The following is a 23,106-nucleotide window of genomic DNA, read 5'->3' on the forward strand; positions in this document are numbered from 1 at the left end:
TTCTTTTTAAAAGTATTAATGTAGATACTCGTCACATTAACAACCTCTCCTTAAATGCACTTTACCTTAATACTACTGCTTTTAGGTTTTATTTAATTCTCCAAAAGATGAAATATTACTGTATTTCTTCTTCGCAATACTGCATAAAGCATAAAAGTGATTTATTGTGCTACTTTCCAGGTAAGTCAATATAATAGACAATGCTTAGGACTAGGTAATATGTATTGTAGTTACTACACATATTACAACTTAAAAATTTATATACACCAAATGGAACAGATACTCATCTCAAACATGCCAATATAAAATCTTTGCAAGCAGTAGCTCATGTTTTTCTGACATTCTTCTGCTTTACGTTTATTTCACATCTCTTGCAGCAGGAAGTGGAATCTAGCCCAAATACTGCTTCTAATAAATCCTTTCCTTTATTAGTAGGAAGGCTGTTATTCACAATACAACATATGTTCCTCTAATTATATTTTTGAGCAAACATATTAATGACATTTTGGCCATATGTCTACTTATCCACTTCAGTGTAAGATTTCTTTTGACACATTTGCATTATATAATGATCAGAAACTTTGATTAAAAGTTTGAGCTTTCAATGCATCTTACTTGCAGTAAAATAGAAGCCAAATGCAGACCCATCCAATGATTTTGAGTAGTAGTCAGCTACTGAAAAGCATTTTTATGAACCTTACAACATAATGTATGCTTTTGAAGAATCTATTTTCTAATTGTGCATCTTTATCAGAATATGAACCAACTGAAATTGAAATGTTCATCTCTGCCTATCTTTGTAATGCCAACATAAATCCTTAAAGCATGGAGAAGTAAAATAGAATGGGAATTTGAAGCAGAACATTTCAGTGACTGAAGTCAGGTATGGAAAAAGAAGATGCTCCTAGTTCTTTGTATGTTGCTTCTGAGAATTTTTGTTCAATCAACATAACTTTCAAGAGTGGCAAACAACTACAAAGCTATCCTAGGAAAATTGAATGTACAGATCATAATATAAACTTGAATGAATATTATTCTAGGACTGCAAATAAATAGGCCATACTAAAAATTAGAATAAAATAAAAATTCAGCATTTAATTAAACCATTTGAGATGCATATCATCTTTGTTACATGCTTTTATATTATGCTCTCTGAATAGAGAGAATAACATTATCTCTTCTCTTTCTTTTTGTGCTTTGTAATAAGCATGTATGACAAGTACTGACTTTCAAGTCCTTAAAAATGAAATCTATTTGTTTGTGGGTCAGGTAGACAGAAATGCTTATGGAATTAACACTTGTGATAAAAGCTACATCATAGAAATTTAGTTTTTGTCTTTTAAGTGCCACTACAAAGATTAAGAGTACCTCATTCACCAGTCTTTCAAGCGTGCTTCTAAATAGCCTTGAAAAACACAGTAAAAGCCAAACACATTTTTAATGCTGTCCAAAAAAATAGACTTAAACATGTACATCAATACTTCTATAATAAAGGACCACACATGTGGTCACTGCTGATAAAACCAGTGAGATCCATTTATAACAAGAATTCTAGGAATTAGAATTCTTCTCCACTAAGAAGAGGAGAAATTAATTTCATACAGTCTAAAAAATAGCTTCTGACTTTTAATGTGGCTTAGATTTGAATGTGATCAATATTGCATTTCATCACAAATAACCTCAATTATTCAGTTTCCTTAAACAATCTCTCTTCTGCTACAGGCTAGCCCTTGAATTATCTTCTTCTTCAAAGCAGAACATCTTTCAATTTCCTTTGAAGGCCGATAAGGCCAGACTTGTTTTACTGCCAGAATGAGTGAGTGAGGAGGCAAGCAGCAGAGGGCTCATGGAGAATATCACAGGCTTTATGTGACCAAGAGGTTAGATGCACGCTCTCTGTCTTTTTTAACCAAAGAGAGTTAGAATGATGGAGGTGTGCTGACCTGCAGGAGCCAAAACAACTTCCAGTGTTTAAACCTACTTTTCTGAAGCTCTCACACATTGCTATCCACGTGTTCCAGTTCAGTTCAGAAGATAAGTTAAAGTGGAGACACCATCAGGTACACTTCTATTTAATTTCACTCGGTGCTGGGGTAGGAAGAAAACAGCAGAATTCAGCATTCTTTATCATGCACAGGCATTACTTCATTCTCTTAATATCATTTATATCCATGGCTTTCTTCCTTCAGCAATTTTAGAAAATCTATTTAAAGCCACAAAAGTAAATGATGCTAATGGTAAGTTAGTGTTTGGGACACTGTACTGCGAATCGCTGAAGATTAGCAGAATTGCACCAATTTAAAATCTCTAGGTACATTAGAGAAAAAATTACATACTCAATTCCTACATTCCCATTTTGGAAAGTATCAAGATAAGTATTTTAATATCTCTAAATATTAAGTCAAACAACTCAGGCTGTTAGTGGAAAGTTATACTTGCAGACTAAATCTACTTTAGGACAAGTAAAATAAAACCATATCTTTGCATGTTGGATTTTGATAAATTGAAAGAAAGGCAAGATTATTTGGTTTTGTGCTCAGCATAAAATCTTCAAGAAACTCAAAATACAAGACTTTATATATTTTTTTTTGTTAAAGTATTATAAGCTACCACCCAATATTTCCTTGAAATAGTAACCATTGGTGCTCAGGATAGTAAAGTATATTTACTTCAGTACTTTAAATATAAAAGAGACATTTCTCCAGGCAATCATGGAAGTTGATCTGAGAATTAAAATGGTCTTGTTACCATTTTTGCCAAGTGGAATATCTGAACAGAGTTATAAAACAGCCATATGAATTAGAAAATATTATCCTTCAGCTCACAACTCATGCTGTAGAATCAGAATCACAGGCAAAATAATTAAAATACAAAAACACGTGTCTATATTCTTGGGAAGATCAACTGCATCCAAGACAGCACAGTGAGGATTCTTGTATTTCCAAACTTTTTATTCCTTATGGATAAGGTCAAATTGATAGATCTGTTTTTAGAATCAGAAATAAACTTGACCTAATTCCTTTAAAAGTCAATCAGTGCTACCCTGAAATCAAATAAAGGGATTGCCTGGAGGTAACTGAAGGTTGATGCTTCTAATGGTTCAAACAACAGCTCTTTCACATTCCTGATTATTTATAAAGAGAATAAATTATTATTTTTTTTAAATAAAAACTTACTTTATTCCCCTTTCTTATTTGCTGTTTCGATCTCCTTACAGGACTTACCCTGAAATTCTGACTCAGCCATTGACTGCAGAGAGAGTAGGATCAAGTCCTGAAAGAATAAAAGCACTCAGTGGACAGGAAGGGAAATAGATATGAGTCTGAAATTAAAATTCCTGTAAAGTATTTCCGCTTAATGCAATTGAAACAATCAAATTCCATGTTTCCAGCTGAAGTCTCAGAAACAACTATGGTGTTAACTAGAGTCACTATAATAACGACGAAGAGTAAAAATAATTACATAGTTTCAATATAATTCACAAAACTCATTACAGTCCTGGTAACTACGACAAGCCTGCAAACATAGCAGCAAATGAATGAAACTCCTCCAGTCCTGTGACTGATGTTGGTATATAAATTCAGATAACAGAAATGAAGACATCTGTCAGAGTTTCTCTCACATACTGGATAAAATAGAAATATTAAAAAACTCAAGACATCCTGAATGGCACAGGCAATTTTATTTCCTGAATCAATGCTGCCATCTTGTGAGGGAAATGCTAAAATCAAAGTTTTAGTTTTATAGATTTATCCTAAGTGATTAGGGGTTTATGAGAGACAGAGGTACAGAAACAACAGGGATGTGAACCAAACATTTGCCCTCCCTCCACATAAACAGGTCGTTGTCTGAAAACATAGTGGAGATGATAAGCAATATTGTTCAAGAACAAAGATTCTTTTTAAAAGTAAGGTCTATTTTCAGTACCAAGCAGAACACTCAACGTTGCAGTGTTAAATTCAAAACTATGTGAACTTGCATTTCAAGTGAAAATGAAAGCAAAGGAGATACAGACAGCCCATGCTAAAAGTTGGTGAATTCAACTTCCTTTTTTTTTTTTAGCTTTCACTATGCAGCTGGTATCTTGTATTGCCAGACTGGAAAATCCAAACAATTTTTTTTTAAATGGATTTTGCAAGGTCAGATACATTTAACTCAGGTCTTAAAGTTACCTACATCCATCCTTGACATTAGAGACGAAGGGACAGAGTACAGTTTAAGAGAACAAAGTTTTTCTTAAGTCATTGACCAAATAGCAGGCCACTGTATACAGAGAGATTTTTTCACTTATGTTTTCTCACCAGGGTGATAGAAGTGTGTATTAATAGCCTTCCTTTATATTCTGCCTCTAAATCTAATATAATATTTTATATTTCTCTAATTCTCTATATTCTTTCTCTTCTAATGCACACACATAGATTTCAAGACAAGAACTATGGACTGAATTTAATAGCATGGGCTAAAGAAACACCAACAGCTACTAAATCTAGAGGGAAATTTTCTAACAGTGTTTTTACAATTGAAAATGTCACTTCAACAAGTGTTACACACCCATAGCAGGAATCTGTTTTGAAAACTGTTGTAGTTCAGCCCCGATCGGGACCAGACTACACAGTCTCTCTCTCACTCCCCCCACCCTCTGAGAGAATAGGAGGAGATGATATAGGAAAAACTGCTCAAGGTTTGAGATAAGGTCGGGGAGAAATCCTTAAAGTTACCATTACGGGCAAAACAGACTCGACTTGGGGAAAAACACTCATTTATTTCTAAAATTAGCAGGAGAATGAGACAGAGAACAAGATAACCTCCCCCCACCCCTCCCTCTTCCCGGGCTTAACATTATCTATACTACCTCCCCTCCCGAGCGGCACGGGGCTGGGGGAAGGGAATGGGGGTCGCAGTCAGTTCATCACGCATTGTTTTATGCCGCTGTATCATCGTCGGGGGAAGAACTCCTCGCATTCCTCCTCTGCTCCAGCGTGGGGTCCCTCCCACGGGCCACAGTCCTTCGTGGAACTGCTCCGGCGTGGGTCTTCTCTTCCACGGGGGCAGTCCCTCCAGAACAGCTGTCCCAGCGTGGGCCCTCCACGGGCCACAGCCTCCTTCAGGCCTCCACCTGCTCTGGCGTGGGGTCCTCCACGGGCTGCAGGTGGATCTCTGCCCCTCCGTGGACCTCCATGGGCTGCAGGGGGACAACCTGCTCCACCATGGTCTTTACCACAAGTTGCAGAGGAATCTTGGCCAGGAGCCGCGTTACTCCTTCCCCTCCTTCTTCACTGAGCTTGGCATCTGCAGCCGTTCCTTACAACAGGCTGGCAGACACCTCTCAGGATCCTTTTTACATCTTATTCACTTCTCATCTCCTCTCCACTTCTTGCAGCCAGGCCAGGCCGAGTTGGGCCCAGTCGGCTGCCTGGCGGGAGGCCAGAGGGTGAGGCCTGCAAGGCCCACAAGGCTCACGCCTCCCCCTCTCTGCCCCCCATTCAGCTGCTTCACATCTTCTCGCTTTTATTTTTCTGTTTTCCCCTACTTAAATACGTTATCGCAGAGGCATTATCATGAGACATTCTGCTACCAATTGGCTCGGCCTTGGCCAGCAGCGGGTCCGCCCTAGGCCCGGCCGAGTCCACTGAACAAAGGGGAGCAACTTCTAGCAGTTTCCTACAGAAGCTACCACCTTAGGCCCCCCCTCACTAACAAAACCAGAACAAAAACAAAGTAGCTTTAGTAAGATCAAAATATTCTGACTTCACCTTTGTGAACTGAATATTTCAATATTCTATTGCCATGCTTAAAATGTGTAATGCAGAAAATAAAATATTAAATGTTTCATTTTATTAAAGTGAAAGAAAGAAGAAAATTTATAGTATGACAATGAGCATAAGCCATAGAATCTGCACGTATATTCAACTTTCAACTGGGAATACTGAAAATCTCTGAAAATTAATTGTATTCGCATGCCTAAAGATATCCTGTGTTACTACAAAAAAATCACCTGCGCTTCCTGGTTACAAAATCCATGTCTTCCTGCAAACCCCTCACATCAGAAAGAGCTTTGTGCTATTTGGGTTTACAGTTGTAGCTGTAGACAGTAACCTCTCCACTCTCCCAGTATCTAAATTTATTGTAAGATATTACAAGGAGTTATTAAAAATAATTCCTTGTAGATGTTACTAAAATTAAGCTATTACTTTCCAGCTGAAGCAACTGGCTAGTAGATAGAGGACTACTGGTTTCCATCATTGCTGCACAATGTTAGATTTTATTCTCTCTCTGTCACAGTCTATTACAGCTCTGGGTCTTCATTTATTCCTTTGGAAAATAGTATAAACCACCATCTTTGGATATATATTTGAGTACCAAAGGTATTTAGACAAATGTAAAGCATTTTGGTATCTCTGAAGGAAAGGCACTACAGTCTCAATTATCAGACATTTTGGCACTTAGCAGTTGAAAACTAGGTGTAACATTTATTAACTTGCATCACCCCCCCAGCATGCATTGTGTGAGCCAGGAACACCTTTTTCTACTTCCCTGCTCCTGCAGGAGAGGCAGAGGAGGGAAAATTCTACCCTAGGCTTCCCAAAGGAGAGTTCTTCGCTGGGAAACTGTAAACCACAAAATCTGGCCCTGTATAACTAGAAAATGTTTTTGCTGTTTGAATTAGCAGCAGGATCTGCTCTTAGTAATTACTTGGAAGTATACTGAATCAAGAGACATATTGTACCCGCTTCTCTGTAAAACACATTGCCTTCTATTCACTACAACGCTGCCCCATAATTTTTTAAATTCAATATACTTGAGGTGTCTGGAGGCTCTAAACTCCATATTCGGTTATTTATTCAATATGAAACCACTGTCTAAAACAAATCATGTTTAAGGAGAGATTAGGATATGTTGTATTTCTCCCCCCTCTGCCAAGTTGTCTTGTATTCATGCATGATAGCCTCTGAATTCTTTGGTGCTCTGCATCACCATTTTAATTCCTGTAAATATGAATGCTTCTGGCCTAAGAAAAGAGCAGGTACGGTGAGAGAGGAGGGATGATGTGACAAGCATGTGTGAACTTACACACATTTGCAAACAAAAAATGCTCATTATATTTCCTGATACTGGTTACCCAGTTGACAATTTGAGATTTTTTCTTTGCTGGAGTCTGAGAGCTCTCAAAAAACACCCAGACTCAAGAGATGTATGTATTTCACTTGCAAAGCAACCTTACGCTGTCAGCATTGACAATGTCCCTTGAAAGTTAAGGGGCTTTGGTTTTAATGCGTTTTATCTGTATATCTCACCTCTTAATGTTAGTCAGCCCTCATGTTTTGCCTCTCCTACACACCTGAGCTTACTTTGCCTTCTTGAACCTATTAAAAAAAAATTCACAAGCATTAGAACTATGGGGTACATTTGCATGGGTGAGATGTTTATAAAGCATAAGATTTCTGTTACACTACACAAATTCACATAGCTAAGCAGACCAATTAGCCTTTACTGAAAATCACATCTTTAGAAGTGGTTGGCATCTGCAGAAGCCCTTCAAAGGAAGGGATAGTTGCAGTAGGAACTTAGTAATAGATGCTATTAAATAAGGAGGCATTTAAGAAATAAATTCAAAGCTAATGATCTAATACAGAGGATTTGTCTTTTCTGATTTTTTTTTCTGTTGATACAGAAGGACATATTAAAAAAATATATACACCTATTACAGTACAGTCCAAACTAAGAATGTCCATGCTTCACTACCTTTATGGTTACATCAGTTTTATAACAGTCCAAGACGTGGCTCCTGTATGTATACACTGTGCTTCCTTCAAACAATGAAAAGCCAATAAAAAGCCTTATTAGCAGCAAAATGAAAATTCGCTTTCTGAAACTGGAAGAATTCTTATCACAAAACCATTTAGCAAGAGAATGTTTCTAAGCATTTTTCAGTAACACAATTCAGCAATTGAAAATATCCGTATAATTTAAGATACAGCTCCTTGTTCATCCAAAACCATGACTAAATACGATGCATCTTATTCCAACAGATTCACAGAGTTCATTTTGAGAATACTGAAGTAAGAATTTTCCACGTATCTGATGTATTGTGTATGTTGAAACTATTTTTAGTCATTTATAAGAGTATGGTAAGGAATGCAGAATTTTCAGAATAATTTCCATGAGAGTTAAATTATTTCCTGAATCAAAAGGTAAGGATTCTGAGCTATTCAAGGTCCTCCTTCAAATAATTAAGTTAAAATACTAAGTATTTCACCTTGCAGGTAAGTTTCATGTGTTGCAAACATCAAGTAAAGAATGACTACTTACCTAAACGGAGGTTTTTAAAGAGATCTTTTCTTATAGATCCCTTGAGCATGTCCACAATTGTTAATCCTACACACAACGAGTATCACTGCTAAAAAGAACATTATTTGCCCCAAATGAGATTTAAGAAAAGCAACATACATTAAAGGAAAGAAAGTACAAAGAAAATTTGAAAAAACAAAAGACAATTTATATTTTTGACCACTAGGCTGCTCAACAACTTCGATTCCTAGAATAAGTGACCTTCACTTGAACTATTCCTCATACTTTAGGCTTGTACTGCATATTGAACTACTTTCTCATTATTAATTTCTGCTTTGGTCACCATTCCTAGCTGCAGCAAATACTTCTGCACAGTAAGTATTTTGAGTACACACAGTGAAATAATCACAGAGGAGCCAAAAACTCTTGAAAGGTTTTACCATAGAAGGAAAAAGGAATCTCGTATTACTTTGAATTCTGGCGAATGCAGGATATCACTTGCAATCCATCACTGCAATCCATCCAACAGAAGGTCTGCAGAGCAAATCACTGGTGCTGAGGACTTTGGATCCACAGACTACATGCATTTAAAAGACGCCTTAATGAACTGAGCCAGACAGTAAATAGTAACAAATAGGAGATTTACTCTGAAAGCACATTCCTGATCTGAACTAAAATGTACATGCATAATTTAGAAATTGGGATTAGAGGAAGAGCTAATCAAAGAAACTGTCTTTACAATATTCTTGTTCAGACCCTGTATCTGGTTCAGTCCCACCAGAATTTGGTGGAAACACATGTGTTATGACGGTCTTTTCAACAAGAAGTCACATAAGTGACTTCATGTTGAAGAGACCACCTGGATGGTTCTTTGCTTTTAACTGAGATATCATCCTTCTAGCGGTTCACTTCAAAGCGCTACCAAATTAATTGCAAAGCCTTTATAAAAACATAAGGGATAAATAAGCAGTCCTTTCCATAAGGTTGGACCATCAAGCTTTTGAAGAATAGCATAATGACCACTTACAAAAACTATTAGAGGAATAAATCCTTAAAGTTACTAAACTCATTACAGGAACATTTAAACATCCAAATCCCAGTATGTTCAGTGCTAACCAAACAAAGGAAGAATTTCTATTCTGAAAATATTGCTATATAAGAAATGTAACATACTATCTCTACATAAGAACTCTATAAAAAGTAGATGAAAAACAGCAAGCAGGTAAGTTGATTGGCACAGTGGAAGTGTGAAATGTAAGAATGTCAGCACCTTTTCTGCACTTTGACAGTAACTTTCCCAAATTTAAAAATACCTTCTCTTGCCTTCTCTATTTCCTGCATGTTATGTTCACCTTACCTGTTTAATTAGGAACACTTCTGCCATCAGTATTTAACCAAATCTGTTTATGCTCAACTTGTTAACAAGTCTCGCTTTCACTGTTGTCAATGAAGGATGTTAAGGCCTTTCAGTATGGCCTCAGTAGTTCAGGTACTTTTACCCCATTTTGAATAATAAAAGGCTTATGTATCTGTTCAGACAAAAAAAAAAAAAAAAAGAAACAAAAAACAAACAAAACCCAAAAAAACCCTAGTTTATACCTTGGCTATGGTGACTATGCTATCCCAGGTATTCCACATTCCTTCTGCATACAAACATTGTGCACAGCAATAGCTTAGGGAAAAGGTTACTTACCTCAATCCTACAAATGAAATAGGCACACAAGACCTGATTGAATGGCCACACAAAACCGGAGCTATGAAACTGCTTTCCCCTATTGCTCCTTTTTCTGGATCCCTATGTTGCCTTGCCATCTATTCTTAACATGTGGGAAAGCACACGATTTCCCTTTCATCAGCAACATGGAATCTGACAGATCTATATAAACAGGAATCTGAAGTTACTGTATTTTACAAATCGAAGTGCATTTAATACCTTATCCTCACTTGAATATTTATTTGCACTTTCAAAATCAGTAATAAGTCAGACTAGAAAACACAAGTGCCTTATCTGAATAACGAGGTCTTCAGTCTATGAAAAAAAAAGTAAAGCAATTTGAGTATTTCACCAAGATCTAGAAAAGAGAAAGTGCAAAGTTAACAGAAGAGTAGCTTACTACTGTTCTGTTGGAGCTATGCCTTAAGTATTTAAGAAGGTTACATCTGAAGATTAAAAATAATATATAAATTGGTGGTGCAGATTGCTAGGTGAAGGAGAAGGATCATGTTCTGTGCATATAAATGAAATACTGAATTTCAAATTAATATAGAGCTCTGTAGAAAACATGCAAGTAGGAGTAAATAAAGATTTTATTTAAATAGCTGCAATATTTACATCAAAAGCTAGTATTAATTCTTTTAATGAAAAAAATGATTTGCCACAAAATAAAAGATTAATAAGACAAGTAAAATGCTTTCATAATACTTTTGTTATTTTTGGACTACTGTTAAAGTATTTTTTAAAATATCAAGAACACACAGCATTTATTGCTCATACTTTAAATTCCGTTAAATTTGCTAGACCTAAATCCAACAAAGTTTCATTCAGTTCAACTCTCTCCTTCTCTTATTCTCCTTCCCCCAAAACAAAGTCAAACCACTATTGACTACACAGAAACACAGACTTGCCAGGTGTTCCTCGAAAATAAAAAGTGGGTCTAAATATAATCTACAGTAAGTTATTCTAGGACTTCAAAGATACCCAAGATGCACCCAATGTGGTACCAAGAACAATTCCTACAGTATCATAAAAAAACAGCATAAAGCTTTTTCTGTGGTGCTGACAAAATCCTTCCCTATTTAGTTGACCTTGCTTTCCAGTTCCAGAACTTAACATTATCATTGAAACATGGTCACTGAACTTCAGTTATTCAGCTAAGAGCCTAATTAAACTATTCCCATCTCAGAAATTACAAAAAGATATATTCTTATAACACATCTTAACTGGCTGATGACGTAGAATGGAGCACAGAGGTGCTCAGAGGACATTACTGTGCAGAAGGCTTGGGGAGAATACAGACCTCAGTAGGGTAAATCAAGCATTCTTTATCTCTGCTAGAGATGTAATAATCTCAATATAAGAGCATACGTCTTTCCAACCCACTTACTACATTCTGCTATAGTGAAATAATAAGTCAGCCTTAACAACCTCCCATGAATCCACGTACATTCCTTTTAGTTTGCTCAGCAGTGGAACAAGGATGTTATAGTCTTATTAAATTCCTGGTGTTCTTTTCCCCACCCTGTTTTCATGCGCTGGATTCATCCATGGTGTTCTAGAAAACCAAATCACCTCTCACTGTAAGAAGCAACATTAATTAAGCTGTCTGAACACAGGTTCCCTCATTAAATATCTGTGACTTGGTGAAAACAAAATTTTCCCTTTCCTGTGAAAACACTACACCTGCAGGAGGATGTTTAATGGATCCAAATGTTTACATATGCTTAGATAAAATGTGAAACCATCACCAGTAGCTTCTAATGAGGAAAGCACTCCTGTATTATCATCACTTGTTCTACTTCTGCAAGGCAAACTGAGGTCTAGTCACTGACCTAGCCTGCAGATCTTTCCCTACGTAAGAGGTGGCAAAGGTCTCTGCATTGCACACTCTCTTGTTGAGTAATTTCTCTTCCCCATTTCACTGTCTTACTGCAATGAGAAACTTAACTCTTTCATCACAGGTTTCTCTGTCCAAAGACCTCTAAGAAAACTGTAAAATACTTTTATAGCATAGGGGAAGAGAGATGAGAGGTGGGTTTTTGTGGACGTAGGTTGGGGCAAGGGTTTCAACTTCTATGTTTGTCTGTTAAAAGTTTTGTGATACTGGCAAAAACAACTTCTGGATTTAAAAAAATTCTTGACTATGATCAAAACTACTGCATATTGCATCAGTTCTCAAAGTCATATGACAAGGTCCCTTATCCCTTAGGCTTTCTTCACTGAATTGAAGGCCCAAGCTTTAAATTTTCACCTCCAGTACTGCTAGACTAGATGACAAAGAGATACTGTACAGCTCTTTATTCCAGGGGCATTGGCTACTAGTACACAACCAACAGAGACATCCTTATGCAGTTTCCTGTTCTTCTCAGACCTCGCTCTGATTCCACCACCGAAACAGGTCACAGCAGAATCACAAACCTCCTCTTCGCAAGGTGTCTGACACGTTGCGCTGCCTCTGTGACTCAGTACATTAGGTTCAGCTTTCTCAGGAACAAGAGACTGCTGTGATAAAGAAAGGAGGCAGAGATGGTTTTGCTAAACTTAATATGAATGTTTTAGCATTTTTATCATATAGTAGATTTTCTTATAAAAAGCTTTCTTAATTATCACTCTCTACTGCAGTACCAGGAAGTAGCTTTATTGCTTTTGCCTTCTTTCCTATACAGGCCCAAGGAGAAGTTTGGTTTTGGTTCTTCACAGAATTTCTTTGGATACAGAAAGAAAAACAAAATTAAAAGCAGCTGAACTGTATCATGCTTGTTCTTTTAAAGATATTTATGCATTTATGATCAGTTTCACAGCTACCAATGCATCCAGGTTCTCTTATTTTATAGAGATTAAATTTTCTTTCCTTTTCTCTTGGTCTCCCATTCTTTTCCAAGCTTTTTGGATTTGCCTTTCACTTTGTCATGTCCTTTTCTGGAGGGTTCTCTATCATCAATCTAAGCTTCAAATTTACATAAAGTAAGCAAGTTTAGTTCCTTCTTTTGTGTTTAACTGAGAAAGCTTAGGAAAACTATTGAAATGAATGCAAAAAAAAAATCTAGTATATACCGTAATTTGCAAAATTTTAAGTGTCATGAATTACACCATGCATAGTAAAGTCTAATATTCACGTGCAGCTATATCATGCTGTTCCCATACTTGAAATTTCCATATTCTTTTCACATGCCTTCTGATGATCTACTGTTCACTAAGCACAAGGAAACATTGTTAATACAATGTTAGAGCATACTATTAAAATAAAAATAATCTCTCTGCATACCCAGAGAGATGTTAATCTACTCACATCAAGCCTCTTAGGATAGAGATAGAGGAAGGTCTAATTGTGTTCTCAATAAAATTTTAAGTTGTTGTTTGGTTCTTTTAAAATGAGATTAAGACATGTTATACATTCAAAGAAACAAAAGGACATCATGCCACAGTTAATATTTCACAACAGGATTCTAACATGTAGCTTCTTTTAATGTATAGATACATCCAGTTTACAGTAGAAAATATTGCCCAGGTTATTATCAGTTTTAAAAACCAGAGATTTCTTTCTCTGGGTTCAAAATAGCAGCACTCATCCATACTCTAATTATCTCAAGATTGGCATACTTGATACAAACCTGTATGTTTGCTAAGTAATATTAGCTAATGTTAATAACTAAAAAGTAGCACATAATAAGTAAAAGCACTTCCCCCTTAAAAATGTGAGAAAATACAAACCAGCTAATGAAATGTAAGTGTATAGTTCAAAATCATAAATCTCAGCCATTTCCAAGATGTAAGGCTGCAGCAACAGATACATTAAAAATCTTATGTATTTAACAATAACAGTTACAGACTCCAGATATGTGCACAAGCAAATGGTCATGGGAACAACAGGACCAAACAACATAATCATGTATTTGAAATCGTATTTCTCACATCTCAAGACTTGATACAGATGAAGTGAGTACTGCATAAGAAATACTATCTTATTTTTTTTTACTTCATATCTAGCTCTTTAGTTGTGCCTGTGAATGTCCCACAGGTATTATAGTCTTAACAATATTTCTTCATATTGCATATTCGTAGCAAACTAACTCTGTGGCTGAAGCATCTTACCAAATTACTGTTTTACAACATAACATTGCCTAGAAAAAAGTCACTGAGCAATGCAAGCATATTGAGCGGTGTCATTCTCAGTCATATGATGGATTTGAAACAGCCAGCGCAGCACAAATGCCTACTAGTTACTCTGAAATTTCCCAAAACATTCACTTCCATTGGTGATTTAAAAAAATAACCTGTCCACTTTAATTCTTGCTGCTTTCACTTTTTCCCCTTTCTCAAATGGAAGAAAAAAAAAAAAAATCAGCTAGTCACCGCATCCTAAGGTAAAGCCATGGTTTAAGCAGCCAAGAACCAGAATTCAACTAGGAATGAGGCTTTGAGAAATGTTTCTTATGCCAGCAATTTCTTGTTTTCAAAAATTAAATCACAAACTTCTTCAAAACATCATTTCATGAACATTATTTTATTAATTTTAACATAAGAATTCTTGGTTTGATTAACTGTTTACTAAAAGTTGCCCTTTCAATTTTCAAAAGAGGCACCATAAAAATGCTATTACTGCTGAGGAACATACAGAAGGACCCTAAAGATTCTGACAAATCTAGTTTGGCTCTATAGAAATGTGGCAATCAAAAAGGATAATAGTCCTTGTAATGACTACAGGCAATAACTACCATTCCAAGGTTGCCAAGAACATGAATGTTTTTCTGAGGTAATTAAAGCTTCATTAACCTCTTAATGCCTGAAACATGTATACTACATTAGTGCCATCCTGAGTAAATTCAAAGACACAAAAATAAATAACATAGGAATACAAAAAGCAGATTAATAGAAGACAGGCCGCTATAGTTTCAGCCTGTCTGAAAAACTCTGGGACCAGCAAGAACAGGAAGTGGCTGAAGGAGCAGCAATAAAATAGGGAAGACCAGACTGAAGGATGGGCAGGGTATTAGCAAAAATTTTGCCGTTATAAAAGTACATTATAGTCAGGCTTTTATTTTTCGTAGAATTCAGTGGTCAGAACAGACAGAAAACCTATAAGACAAATATGACTGGCTTTATTATCTTTGTTTATAACTTCTTGGGCAGTTTTAATGATAACCCTCTGATGATCTGAGGCTTGTACTTTCCCCATTTCAGAAATTCTCCTAGATTAAAAAAAAAAAATCTGCAATACAACCCAGATCTTGGATGCAGAACAGGGTGGGGGCTTTATTTCCTGAACATAGAAGTAAACCTAGAACATCAAAAAGTTCATGGATGCTTTTGATTCACACTTACCCTGGTAGATAGGGTTCCCATCAGCAAGTCTGGAATTTGGTTTCCAGTAAGTACTTCCATTACTGCTGGTATCAAAAAAAGTTCTATATGCCTGTTAGTATTTAAAATTGGTTTGGGCTGCTTCATGTAAATCTTTGTTACCATAATGAACACAAAACCAGCATAAAACACACAAAACCACCTCAACATGAGACGGTAATACATGCTTGAAGCCCAGAAAGCCAACTGCATCCTGGGCTGCATCAAGAAGTGCATGGCCAGCACATCGAGGGAGGTGATTCTGCCCCTCTACTCTGCCCTGGTGAGACCCCATCTGCAGTACTGCGTCCAGCTCTGAAGCCCCCAACACAAGAAGGACATGGACCAGTTGGAGAAGGTCCAGAGGAGGGCCACAAAGATGATCAGAGGGCTGAAACACCTCTCTTATGAGGACAGGCTGAGAGAGTTGGGTCTGTTCAGCCTGGAGAAGAGAAGGCTCCAGGGAGACCTTACAGCAGCCTTCCAGTACCTAAAGGGGGCCTACAGGAAAGACAGGGAAAAACTCTTCAGTAGGGCCTGGTGTGACAGGACAAGGGGTAATGGTTTCAAAATAAAGGGAGGCAGATTCAGATTAGACATTAGGAAGAAATTTTTTACAATGAGAGTGGTGGAACACTGGAACAGGTTGCCCACAGAGGTGGTGGATGCCCCATCCCTGGTCAAGGCCAGGTTGGATGGGCCTTTGAGCAACCTGATCTGGTTGGAAATGTCCCTGCTCCTTGCAGGGGGGTTGGATTCGATGACCTCTGAAGGTCCCTTCCAACCCTAACGATTCTATGATTCTATGATATATACAAATGCATAGGGCATGAAACGCATACATTTCAGTGCAAGCAAGGGCATAGATTAATTCCATATGTAAAACACTGTGGTAAATACTACAGTATCCAGCCTATTATTATATCTATGAGCCTGGCATTGAGGCCTTTCTAATTCACACATCCCTGCATTCCACTGATGCACCCTACATTAATAGCCAGCCAAACAAAAAGCCCCAGTGAGCCCTATTCCTTTAACATTGTCATATAAAAGAATGCTTCGCTGAAGAGCTAATTCTCACGAATGGAGTTGGATCCAATCCAAATGATCTGGAATTTGTCTCTGCCTATCTGGATGTCTCTGGTAGACATGCTTACATCTAACAGGCCCAATCAACAAGCCTGGGTTAAATCACAGGTGATAGGCAAATGGGTATGCATCTAACTTATAACAGCCAGCAAAATTCATTGCAAAGAAGTAACAGTATAAAAAGAAATTTACTTCCCATGCAAACAGCACATAGGAGATTCAAATTCATGTAAATGTGCACACATTTCAAAGTTCTGCAGCCAAGCCTTCTAATCAAAATGTTGAGGAAACACACCTGCATCCAGAGGCATCTTCTCACAAAGGCAATGACGACAAGGAAGGACAGTAGTTACAAAATTTTTTAAATTATTTTTCCCATGTTAATTCAGTCCAACCAACAGATGAATTCCAAACAATTAAAAGTCAATTAAAAATCCTTAACATTGAGATACATGTTAACAAAATTATTGTTTTTAGGAACTATATTATTTCTTAAAGCTCTCACCACCTAGTGCTTTGCCTTAATCTTTCACACAGAAGAGAGACTACCAGGATTACTCTATCAATGTAGACCCCAGATTCTGACAGGCTACTTACAGTCAGGTCTGAACACAAAATAAAATAGTCAAGAGCCTGTAGCATTTCCTTATATATGACCCAAGCAACACAGGCAACAACTTGCTGGAAGATTTCAAAGGGCATTTTCCAGACGTCAGGATACTGTGTCCACAAGTCCCCGCCCAGCCTGACTCACACTGTGTCCACACTGACATTCCCCGCATTCGCCCTGTGACAGCATTCCTCCTGCCAGAGCTCCAGCGCTGGCAGCTGACATTTTAAATGCTATGCAAGACCTCTGGCAGCTCTCTTTGCTGCTGCCAAAGGTAAAGCTACATTAATTCATCCAAGAAAAAGCTTAGCAACCCCCACAGTAGACTAGCCCTTAAAGCCCAAGAGAGCTGCAGATGTTCAGGGGACAGCAAAAGGAGGACAAGGTTGAGCTCGGAGAACAACAGAGCCAGCAGCAGGTTTTAGACCCAGCCTCCCAACAGCCATGCACATATTACCTAAAGGCTACTTTAGAGATGTCTCACTGCAGGACACTCTAAGCCCCTACCATTGTGGGGACACAATGTTTGCTATGCAGATTGCACAAGCAGGAAGCTACAGGGCTACACATGGCCCTCTTGTGATGGACAGGAGGGAGCCCTGGCACCAGGAATGACCACAGATGAAGAGCCACTCTCCTCCCCTCAGTAATCCTAAACCAGTTATAACCCAGCCCACCCCAATACTCCTCAAAATACAAAGTTCCTTCCATCACCAGTGGAAGAAAATTATTAGTGAGGGCTCAGAGCAAAGCAGAGTCAAGCACTGTCAGTAATCAGCACTCACAGAGAAATGGGAAGAGAGGTGACAGTCCCCTCTTGCTTTCTGCCCCTGCCCCAGTAAAGAAGGCTGGCAAGGTCTCTACTCCTGGGCAGTGCAGAGAGGCCAAAGGCAGACCACACGACAAGGCAGCCCAGGGCACAGATCCATGCAGTCAAAGCCATGAGACAGCACATTCAAAGGATGCCAACTGCTGCACTTCCTTCCCACCCCTCAGTGAGGGGATGGGGTGAAGCCCAGGCAGCTGCTCTACACTGATAATCATGACATCTTACAAAGAAAAGGTGAAGAAAACATGTTTCATTCAGGGGAAGGCCACCTAGGAACTTAAATCCAGGATGAAGGAATGTTCCCTATGTGCTAGGGCTTGCCGAGGATGGGAAACCACTTCCTGCTGGCCCAAGAGCTGTAAGCAGTATAATTAGCACTTACTCGTAATATTAAACGTCACCAGATTTAATCTGAAAGGTCACTGGGAACCTCTAATGCCAACTTGAACTATTTAACTCCTCTGGACCCAAGGGCAGCTATAATTACTTTGTGTCCATGCTGAGAGCAGCCCCATGTGAAGCTAAGCTACTCTGTTATTTTTGCACATTACATAGTCTTATTTATGCTGCCTTTGCACTCTTACAGTGACTCTCCAACAGCAATTCCTCACGTGCAGTGTTAACTCAGTGTTTTTAAATATACTGGCTATGTCACTGTGAGCTTTTTTTTGAGCCTCTGAAATAACTAAACCATTTTGGTGACTGACACAACCATCATGGTATGAATTCAAGGCAACTCTCCTCTCCCACTCTCCCATAGGCAAGCCTTTGCTGTGTTGCCGTGCACAGAGATGCCTTCCCCCCTGCCACCCCTCAGCCTTAGAGCAGGGGCTTAGTTAGCACACCAGCCCATATTCCAGAAAGGATGCATGCAGTACACTCTACTACTCTGCACATTTAAAAAGACAGCAGATTCACACGCCTCTGCACACATTTTAGATAGGCTTATGGTCAGACTGTAAATTGTCTAAGCCAGCTAACTTTGTATGAGATTTGCTTGGATCTCACAAACTTTACATGATACCAGCCCACATCTGTTTCCAAACTCTCACCACACAAACTGGAAGTTGGCATGCCAGTGCACGTCTTTACTTGCAATGACACCAGGAAGGTTTCGACAAATGCATCAAGAGGTCAAACACCCTGGAACTGTGTGTTGTTTAGACTACTAATGCTAGAAACTGCTCTGTAGTTTTAAGTACACAATGTCGAAAATCGTAAGTCAAGCTGATAGAAGTGTTAATAAAGAAATCCATGGGACTGCAAAACACTCTGCTGAATTTCTACTTCTCTTTACAACTGTAATTTCACCCTCAAACTCCTTTGGGAATTCATACATCAGATAAATGCTACAAAGGAAAAGAAAACTAACTTCCTAAGCTAATACCTGAACACTTGGTATCTTGTAACCAGAGTGAAAATATAATCTTTAACAAAAATTTCAATTAATCTTGGCTACTGATTTAAAATTAAAAATATTCCCCACTGTGTTTGATTAAAAAGGTCTTGGCATGAATTAAAAGGTCAAAGGACAGTAAAGAACCTGCATGCTCATAAAGATTATAGCAGAAAACACTATTTAAGAACAGCAGAACACAATGTTTCGCACTGAACTTAAAACTGAGGTTTTTTCTTAATCTCATTAAGTTTAACCTCAGAGGGCTGCTTACCTACCTACTAGACCTACAAGACTATTTGCTACAATTGACTTTCTAAAGTGAAATAATACTTTTTCCATAGTAAATCTCTCATTTAAAGCTTTAATTTTTCACAGCATTCTCAACTCTTAGAAATTAAAATTCTGCATACAATTCTTTAAATACAGACTACAATCTCTCCTAAAGATACAGATCATAGAAAATTATTTAATGATTCCTTATCTTTAAATTAATACCTTGATTCCAGTACTTAACACATTCAAGAAACAGTCCAAAACGCTAAAATATAAAAGCCTCCTTCCAACAACAGTTACAGAAGAATTAAAAATAATCAGTGTTCCCTTTTTAAAGATCTTAATTCGCTCTTTAGCCTTTTATTGGCCTGCTTCATATTTAGGGAGCTAAGATCAAAGAAATGGAAATCTAGCAAAAAACACCTTTAAAGATGCAGAATTCTGTGATTTTTCCCTTCTTTACCTTATGCTAATTTTGTTTGTTTGCCATAATAAGTCTCCCCTCACCCTACTTTCACTGCATCCATATAAGGGTCAAATTTACTGTTTTGTTGGGTGGTTATTTTGGTTTTTTGTTTTGTTTGGTTTGGTTTTTTCCTTACTGAAAGGACTGCATGGTGCAGTCAGCAGGCTGCAGATTTTCACATAAATGCTTCAAAGCTTCCCGTGCAATTCTGGAGAAGTTACTTGAGGCTCAAACAGCACAGCAACCAGCAGTGCAATGAACTGTTGGATTGGATACCTGAACTTTCACACATCTCTTCTTCTATCAGTAGACGTGGACTTGCCAAAGATTGAAAAGGGGAGAGGCCTTCAGCTGTTTTTCCTTAAAGTGCTGACAACACAGAAGAGCTCTAAGAGAACACTGCATCAGCACTGGCTACACTTCTACTGCTGGCAAAACCAGAATGGCTATGTCATTTTGAAAATTCATCAGCAACTTGCCAAGGGTTGCAAACTTTGGGTTTGGCAGGGGCTTGGGAGGGTGGTCGTGGTGCTGTTTTGAGGTTTTGTTTGTTTTTTAACAGAACAATGCAGAAGAAAACAAGCACTGCAATGCTGGCTCTAGCCAAATAAGGCCACCAACCTCTGAAAAAAAAAAGAAATGGTTCCCCCACCAACAGCCTATTTGGAAAATCAAAACTGAAGTCTTTCAGAGGAGACATCCCAAATCAATGATATTAGTCCACATTATCCTCTTTACATAGGCTTTCTATTTCAAACAGGTAGGATAATATTACTTTGGGAAAGACAACATCAGGTTGTATTCTGACATTTACCTGTTTTCTTATGAGTTTGCACCCCTAGAGTTCTTAGCATATAACTGTGCATATGAAAGAGCTAGATGGCAGCACTCCCTTCATTTAGTTTTTAAAACTTTTTTCATTATTTGTTAAATCTTGGATATGGATGTTGGGACAGGAGTGAGTGATTTTTTACAGAGAAGGAGAAATAATTAAAGCATAAACTTTAAAGAGGCAGGGGAGGTATCTCATTCCCACAGTCTAATTTAAAAGTTCATCATCTCTTATAATGAAGGCCTGCTATTTACCTGTGCGAGCTGGCACAGGCAGGATACAGGAACAACCACAAAACCACAGGTGAAATGCAAAGAGTAAGTTTTTGTTACCTCACCAACGGGGGGATCCCCGAAGCAGCACTCAGGCAGCAGCACATAAGCAGGAACACAGATACTGCACTCGGGCCATCCTAGAGGATGATCAAACCTGCTAATTTCACCTTTATTTTAGAGATTTGTGCAGGCGTAATTTACCACTGTGCTTTGATCTTTCCCACAGCAGGGCAGGAACCTCAAGCATGTTCTATAAGGTGCCTCTAAGTCTATCACAGGCCTATATTATCTAAACATAAATGTTCTAGTTGTCCAACACATAAGGCCAAACAACAATTAGTAAGATATATGTGTTTTTTGATGCCTCAACTGTGAGTCACTTGAGCATGTTTACAATCCTCTTCACCAATCTTCCGTTATTTTCCCACATTGCTCTAGCATACCAATGTTGCATAACTACACTTCCACTAATAGGATGCGTACTTTAGAGTGGCAAGTACTGTATTGACTAAAACTAGCCAAGTGTCACTGACCGAAAATTGACACACTTCAGCATGTGTGACTCTCATTAACACATCTCTGAACAACAGCTCAATAATCAACAGCCTAAGAAATTCAGCCGTAACTGCTAACCCAGCATCGTTTTTCATTGGAGGTATCAATTTTTCTTCTTCACACTAATAACAAGTTAAACATGCGGTATGTTAAATCAGTCTTTACATAAGGCTAGGATTCCCTTAATGAAACTCAAACAATGAATATTTCTCTTTTTAAGGAGTCTTACATAAAGAGATTAAATACTGTAGCATCCACAAATTAAAAAAGCTCCTGGAGACTTAATTATTAACTACAGATTATTACTCCATTAAAGAAGTTTCATGCACACACACTACACTAGATGTCTGCACAGTTTTAAAGGTTGGCAGGAGGATCTAACAGAGAGTATCTCTTTAAAAAAAACAAACTCCTGATTCTTATCTAGTAGGCACATATTTGTGGTAGCTACCTCTTTATGCCAATAGAACAATATATTTTAATTAAAGCCATTGAATCCCATAGCTTTGCCCCTTGTTAAGCACAAATGGCAGCAAAAAGAACATAACATTTTTGGAAGTCAAAAGAACTTTCAAAAGTAACATCTCTGAAAGTTCCTCATTCCTCAATTCTGGATTACTTACAAAAGAAAGGAAGAATTCCCCAAGTTCCAGAGGTTTTGGTGTGTGTCCCCACTGAAAAAAGCCCCCCCAAAAAGTAACACCAGGCCCATCATTCATCATACCACCACTGGAGGCTCCCAGCCACTGCTTTGATGATTATATCGCCTCCTATTGCAAGCTTATTTCTCCGTTCTGGCTCTTCAACTCGAGTACTTCCTTGCTAATCTCATGGATCTTTGGACACCACTAGACAACAGAAGATCACCATACAGCTGTGCTCCTCAAATATCTACAAATGTTGACATTATTTTTCATTTCTTCTGCAATTACACCTTTTCTCATACCAAGATGCTTATAAAAGACCCCCTCAAAAAAGTACCAACTAAATACCAAACCTTTTAATCAACAACACAGCTGATAAGCATTAATAAAACCCTTATTTTCTAAAAGACATGAGTTAATTAATTCCATATTGTGTTTCCTGTCAAAAACCCCAACTATTTTATATGCTTTTCCCTCTTGTAGAGGGGTAGGTCTACACAACCCTGTGCTTAACATTATGTATCATTAAAAGCAAGGGACTCCTAGGTTCCTGCCTTGATGCTTCATTTCATTATACTAAAGCTCGGATGGCTAAGGTGAGGGGCTTTCAGGTGCAATGTATTTTAAAACTAGAGGGCAAGAGTTCCCGTCTCAAAGAACCTCCTGACCTTTACTATATAAATAACTCGATCCCATTAAGTTATGTAATGAAAACCAGGTCAGAAACACACTTAAAAATTGCTTCAAGTAAGTTTTCAATGAGAGGATTTCTATGCTTAGTTCAAGGA

General features: G+C 37.9%; 1 long non-coding RNA gene across 1 annotated transcript; it reads right to left on the bottom strand.

Moving 5' to 3' along the window:
• Positions 1-1,069: 1,069 nt before the first annotated feature.
• LOC147600605 (uncharacterized) lies at positions 1,070-17,876 on the bottom strand. Its single transcript, XR_015258815.1, has 3 exons — positions 17,831-17,876; positions 3,177-3,273; positions 1,070-2,088 (listed from the first exon to the last, which is right to left on the bottom strand). It is a non-coding gene; the product is annotated as an uncharacterized LOC147600605 (long non-coding RNA).
• Between the last annotated feature and the right edge of the window lie 5,230 nt (positions 17,877-23,106).

This window comes from Chlamydotis macqueenii, chromosome 5, assembly GCF_036417535.1.
Source record: "Chlamydotis macqueenii isolate bChlMac1 chromosome 5, bChlMac1.mat, whole genome shotgun sequence".
In the NCBI taxonomy this organism is placed as follows: Eukaryota; Metazoa; Chordata; class Aves; order Otidiformes; family Otididae; genus Chlamydotis; species Chlamydotis macqueenii.